Source organism: Antechinus flavipes, chromosome 3, assembly GCF_016432865.1.
Source record: "Antechinus flavipes isolate AdamAnt ecotype Samford, QLD, Australia chromosome 3, AdamAnt_v2, whole genome shotgun sequence".
In the NCBI taxonomy this organism is placed as follows: domain Eukaryota; kingdom Metazoa; phylum Chordata; class Mammalia; order Dasyuromorphia; family Dasyuridae; genus Antechinus; species Antechinus flavipes.
The window spans coordinates 165,236,801-165,243,911 of NC_067400.1; the positions used below are offsets into that span (position 1 = coordinate 165,236,801).

Here is a 7,111-nt window from a genome sequence, read left to right on the forward strand (position 1 = left end):
GAACCAAAAGGCAGGAGAATATGAGGCAGTAAGGACAACCAGGGTCAGCAATATCCAGCCAAAATAGGGGTCAATGAACCTGGATTTCAAATACATTAAAAGGCAGCTCTGAGTTAAAGCAGAGTCTTCTTACAATTTGTTATACTTAATGAGAAAAGCCATGAGACTTTTTAAACAAGACATGGGAGCTAATCCTATCCTAGCAGTCTTTTCATAAGTAGACTATTCCTATTTGCTTCTTTAATAACAAATAAGTATGTCCAGATTAGTTATGGATAAGAGCCTGGAACCCTGAACTCTGAACTTAAATTTTTGAGGGACTTGGAAAGTGAATACGGGATTTAGACAAAGATTTCTGTAACTGGCATTGGAGAAAGTCTGAGTTCTGAAGTTTTTGCAATAGTTGACTGGATTAAATATGAGTTTGATGGCAAAAACTCATAAATTGCATAAGTCGTAAAGGGAAAAGATTTGTGCGGCATGCGTCCAGCATCAAGAGAAGGTGTATGTATATGTAGAGAGGGAAATGGAGACAAGGAGAGCAACCATTGTTGTCTGTAACTTCACTTTTAATTTGAGATGCTTTCATTGTCCTTAATTTATAATTTCCTATTCTTTATTAAAAAGAAGAAATAAAAATCTTGGCCCCAAGAAAAATATAAAAGGAAATGAACATACTATGCCATTTAAATTTGGTTCAATTTTAAGCATAAGCAAAAGCATTATAACCTATTAGTTACATTTTTAAAAATATTCTCTGTGATATGAAAAGATAAATATACAAGGAAAGGCTTTCATAACCTAATTATACTTAAATATTTAAATACCAGATAATAAGTACCAAAATAGTCTTTATTCCTTTAGAAATGAAATGTCATGGGTAACTAAAATATTTTTTGTGTTAAATTCTTATTCCACTAGCCTCTTTATAATTTATTCAAAGTTTTTTTTTTTTTTTTTTTTTTTTTTTTTTTTTTTTTTTTTTTTTGCTGTTTGTTTGTTTTATCCTTGGGAAATAAAAGTAACAAAGAAATGTCACCATTTAAGAAAATGTAAAACAAGATAATCCCCAAATAATTATAATAATTTTTTGAAAATTAAGAGATTCATCTTTTTAAATAATTATAACTTTTTATTGACAGAACCCATGCCTGCGTAATTTTTTACAACATTATCCCTTGCACTCACTTCTGTTCTGACTTTTCCCCTCCCTCCCTTCCCCCCCTTCCCCAGATGGCAAGCAGTCCTTTACATGTTAAATATGTCACAGTATATCCTAGATACAATATATGTGTGCAGAATCAAACAGTTCTCTTGTTGCACAGGGAGAATTGGATTCAGAAGGTATAAATAACCCGGGAAGAAAAACAAAAATGCAGATAGTTCACATTCATTTCCCAGTGTTCTTTCTTTGGGTGTAGGTGCTTTTGTCCGTCATTTATCAATTGAAACTCAGGTCTCTTTGTCAAAGAAATCCACTTCCATCAAAATATGTCCTCATACAATATCGTTGTCGAAGTGTATAATGATCTCCTGGTTCTGCTCATTTCACTTAGCATCAGTTCATGTAAGTGTCACCAGTCCTCTCTGTATTCATCCTGCTGGCCATTTCTTACAGAACAATAATATTCCATAACATTCATATACCACAATTTACCCAACCATTCTCCAATTGATGGGCATCCATTCATTTTCCAGTTTGTAGCCACTACAAACAGGGCTGCCACAAACATTTTGGTACATACAGGCCCTTTTCCCTTCTTTAGTATCTCTTTGGGGTATAAGCCCAGTAGAAACACTGCTGGATCAAAGGGTATGCACAGTTTGATAACTTTTTGGGCCTAATTCCAGATTGTTCTCCAGAATGGTTGGGTTTGTTCACAACTCCACCAACAATGCATCAGTGTCCCTGTTTTCCCACATGTCTTCCAACATTCCTCATTATCTTTCTCTGTCATTCTAGCCAATCTGACAGGTGTGTGGTAGTATCTCAGAGTTGTCTTAATGTGCATTTCTCTGATTAATAATGACTTGGAGCATCTTAAGAAATTCATCTTTTTCAAAAAAATAAAAATACTTTTGATCTTTTCCCTAATCAGAGAATCTGCTATAGAAAGTCAATGATACCATGTTTGTAGCAGCCCTGTTTGTAGTGGCTAGAAACTGGAAAATGAATGGATGCCCATCAATTGGAGAATGGCTGGGTAAATTGTGGTATATGAACGTTATGGAATATTATTGCTCTGTAAGGAATGACCAGCAGGATGAATACAGAGAGGCTTGGAGAGACCTACATGGACTGATGCTAAGTGAGATGAGCAGAACCAGGAGATCATTATACACTTCGACAACGATATTGTATGAGGATGTATTCTGATGGAAGTGGATTTCTCTGACAAAGAGACTTAACTGAGTTTCATTGGAGAAATGATGGACAGAAACAGCTACACCCAAAGAAGGAATACTGGGAAATGAATGTGAACTATTTGCAATTTTGATTTTCTTCCCGAGTTATTTTTACCTTCTGAATCCAATTCTCCCTGTGCAACAAGAGAACTGTTTGGTTCTGCAAATATGTATTGTATCTAGGATATACTGCAACATGTTTAGCATATATAGGACTGCTTGCCATCCTGGGGGGGGGGGAGGAGGGAGGGAGGGGAAAAAACGAAACATAAGTGATTGCAAGGGATAATGTCGTGTAGAAATTATCCTGGCATGGATTCTGTCAATGCGAAGTTATTATTAAATAAAATAAAATTTATTATAAAAAAAAAAAAAAAAAAAAAAAAAAAAAAAAAAAAAAAAAAAAGAAAGTCAATGATACCTACACATATATACATGTGTTTATGTACTTGCACTGGCTCCATATGCATAAATACCACAACTAATGGGTAAAATCTTTAATAGCCCCTTGAAATATAGGAGTTTTGGTCTAACTTTTAGAGAATGTTTATAACAGGCATTACTGAAGAGCAATGTTTTTTTCTGTTTTTTAAACTGGTAAGTAGAAAACTATACCAAAAGACTATACGCTAAAAAGATCAAATATATATGAATTTGTGAAACACAAATTGCTATATTACTATTAATAATGATTCATGAAATGCACTACAGTTAAATTGTATATTACATAGATGAAAACTCATTGAATTTTTAGTTTAAAGTGTTTTTATATATACTAGCCATTGTTTTTTCAGTGAAAGTAATTGATTCCCAGGGAGTATGTAATGTTCAAAAGGTCACTCAGTGTCACAGACAAAATGAGAAAGAGTCTTCTGATACCTAGGATACTATGTTCTATTTTATGATACAATGTTATAGGTAATGTTTGTATGCAAAGCTTTATATAAATTTGAAGCATTATATAAATGTCTATTGTGATTGTTATAGTACCACATGATAATTAAGTATAGATAGTATGTAGTTCATCTTAAAGACTACATTTAGTGTTATCACAGACATCAATTTTTATAGTTTCCTTTTTTTAGTATATTCAATCAGCATTATTAGATATGTTTTTCTCTAATACCATGTATAGTTTAACCATCACTTACATAATAATGTAATAATAATAATGAAAGCTTTTTCATAGGCTTATGAAGATGTCATAGATTTCACTTTTTGAAGCCTTGTCCTTTTGAAAGAGAATAAGCACTATTTGTTCAAAAAGTCACATTTATAATTTATCGAAGTTTGAGAGACACAATTTTCAGTTTGAAATAAGAGAGGAGAAAAATATCATACTTAATTTGTCCAAAAGTACAAAAAAAAACACATCCCAAGGTAGAGTCTCCCATCACTGAAGGTCTTAAGCAGAATATTAGTTTTTAAAATTTAAGATAAAAATATTCCTAGCTGAATATGGGTTGTATGAGATGGGTCCTGAGGTTGCTTGTATTTATGAAATTTTTTTCATTCTCTTCTTCATTCCTTCATAGGAGAGACCATTAAATAACATGTTAACCAACTCCATAACTCAGCAGATTTTTAACAGAGAAAAGACTTTGACAGAAATAACCCTCTCCATGCTTAGTTCCTGTCATGTCGTTCTTCTACTCAAGTTTTTTCTTTTCCTGACTCCCTATTACACTTAGTTACCATATCCAATTGATTGTCTATTCTTGCCATGTCTGCTTTCATAACATCTCATATATACATCTATTTGCCTTCAATTACCAATTACTTGCAGTGCAGGTTCATGCCTGAACTACTACAGTAATCTTTTATATAGTCTCCCTGCCTGAGTTTTCTCCCTATACTAACCCAATCTTCATTCATCAGTAAAAGTGATTTTCCTAAAGTCTAATATTGATAATGTTACCTCATTTTAATGAACTGCAGTGGCTCCCTAATCATTTCTAGGATCAAATATAAAATCCTCCAACATAGATAAAACTTCTCATTCTCCTACCTTTCCAGTCTTCTTCCAGTTTATTCTTCTCTGAATGTCTTCTTGCTAACAAGATTCCTTGTCAGTGAAGAATGAATACTTTTTTTTTTTTTGTCTTTGACACGTATATCTGGCTTCTTCTATAAGTATCTTGTAAGTACTCCATCAAGTTTATCTTATGGTGTGAAATCATGACAAAGAAAGGTCTTTCTGACTCCATAAATATATCCCAACTTCCTTGCAGATACTTGAAAAGCATTCAACAGAATAAAGCCCTTTATTCAATATTGAGCAGAAGAAGCCTAAAATGAAATATTGTATATTGCATATTGATTGATACTCATTTACAGTAAATTACAGTAAAATAAATCACCAATTGATTCTCTCTCTGCCTCTGTCTCTATCTCTTTGTCTCTGTCTGTCTGTCTTTTTCTCTGTCTGTTCTGTCTCTGTCTCTCTCTGTCTCTGTGTCTTGTCTGTGACTATCTGACTCTGTCTCTGTATCTCTCTGTGTGTCTGTCTCTGTCTGTCTGTCTGTCTGTTTCTTTCTCTCTGTCTCTCTGTCTCTGTTTCTCTCTGTCTCTCTCTGTCTGTCTCTGTCTCTCTCTGTCTCTGTCTCTCTCTCTTTCTTTCTCTCTCCTTCTCTCGATGGAGGAAGGGATAAGAGATTGAGAAAGCTTGGGAACACTTTGCAAATGTTCCACTCTTTTATTTTTCAGCTGTGCCTGGACAATAGAAGCTGTGAAAAGACACATTTACTCGGCTTGACCACTCAACAGGAACATTGCTGATGGATTCCTGAAATTGCTTTTATTCAGTTCTGCTGTCAATTGAGACAAGGCAAGTTATTGGCATTTTTGAGATATGCACATTTGAAAGGAGCACTTGAATAATATAGCTGAGACTGAGAGACAGGGATCAATACCAGTGTTATTTTTGCCATATGGATTTAACTCTACATAAACAGTAACTGACATATTTGTATAATCAAGGTAATGTCTCTGCTTTTCCCTTCAGAAGTTTGATCTCTAGTAATCTCAGAAAATTAACCATCCCACTTAAGTCTAAGAACTTATCTTAGCTGGATACATATGCCTATTTTATTTTGACTGGTTAGAAAATACTTGATATCACCAGAGACTTCCTCAAATTTGGAGGATACAGTTTTTAGGAAGCAAGGCTAGTTTTTTTTTAATTCTGAATTATTGATTCATTTTTAAACTCAAAGTTAGATAATATATATAACAAAATCAAATGAATACTCTTTGAAGTGTACCTTCTACTCATATTGAACTTTTGAAGAGAAAATATTTCCTCTAAGGTTGCCTTGCTTCTACAAAATAAAATATGAATTAAAATTATTATAATGAAGTCTGAGGTTTTGTTTAAAGTAGAACCATATTTTTTCTGAAAAACTTATAAAAATAATATTCCTCTATCCTGTGATGAATATGGAAGCTATAAATTTTGATACTTGCACATGGTGGTACAATTCTGTAATCCTATAATCTTTGCTACTAGGGACAGCCAAGATTGTGAGATCTCAAGCTGGGAGTTTAGAGCTGAAAAAGGATAAAACTGATATGGTGTCCACCCTAAACCTAGTGCCAGTAGAATCAGTCCTGGGAAGCAGAGCTCCAAGCTTGCCTCAGGAGGGGTAAGCCAGTCAAAGTCAGAAAAATGGAGCAGGTTAAAGCTTTCAAATCAATCAATATTGGAATTGGGCACTGAGTAACTGCTGTATATCCAGCTCAGGTGAGATAGTGGGGTCTTTTTTAAGAGACATAGATAAATAGATAGAGATATATATTTATGTTTATATGTACATGAATATGTCTATTGAGTGAATATGAGTATATATGAATATATATGGATATGTGCTTAAATGAATATATACATATACATACATGCCTGTGTATATATGAATGTATATATATGGGAATACATATATGTACATATACATATGAAATATACATCTAGATATGCTATATAGATGTGTATTATACGTATATATATATATATATATATATATATATTTAGCCCCATCTTTGATATTTCATTTTATTTGTTAGACAACATAATTAAACAGAAAGCATGCTAGATTTGAAGTCAGTAATTGTATTCAAACTTGGATTCTGCCAGTAACCATTTGTATAAATTTAGTCCATTCATCATCCCTGTGCCTTATTTTTCTAATCTGTAATTTATAAGCTGAACTACACAATCTGGAAGGTTGCTTCGAACTCTGAAGTCCAAACTCTCAGGAAGCATGTATTATTTTCATTTATTGTTTCCATATCTTCTCCCACCCCTCCTTATTTGGAATATAAGCTTAGACAAGTTTGATCCACCTGAAAGGTACTTTAAGATTATTTGTATACACAGACACAGACACACAGACACACACACACAGACACACAGACACACACACACACACACACACACACACGGGGAGAGAGAGAGAGAGAGAGAGAGAGAGAGAGAGAGAGAGAGAGAGAGAGAATTAGATCTAAACAATTGGAATTTCAAATACAAATCACAAAATGAATCTCCTATTGAAGATTCCATTTAGAATAAATTTATTAGGAAATGACTTGAGACCATGCCTACACGAAGTAACTATTTTAAACTTTTTGAACATTTTGAGTATGTTAACTTATCAAGAGGCAATAAATACATTTTCAATGATAAACAAATGATTCCTTGTGGGAGGAGGGT

General features: G+C 33.5%; 1 long non-coding RNA gene across 1 annotated transcript in view; it reads left to right on the top strand.

The window, feature by feature from the left end:
* The window catches only part of LOC127553457 (uncharacterized), a 116,114-nt gene extending 110,677 nt beyond the window's left edge, over window positions 1–5,437 (top strand). Inside the window, exon 3 of the long non-coding RNA XR_007951743.1 lies at window positions 5,113–5,437. This is a non-coding gene — a long non-coding RNA (uncharacterized LOC127553457). The remainder of the gene's footprint in view (window positions 1–5,112) is intronic.
* The last annotated feature ends 1,674 nt before the right edge of the window (window positions 5,438–7,111 follow it).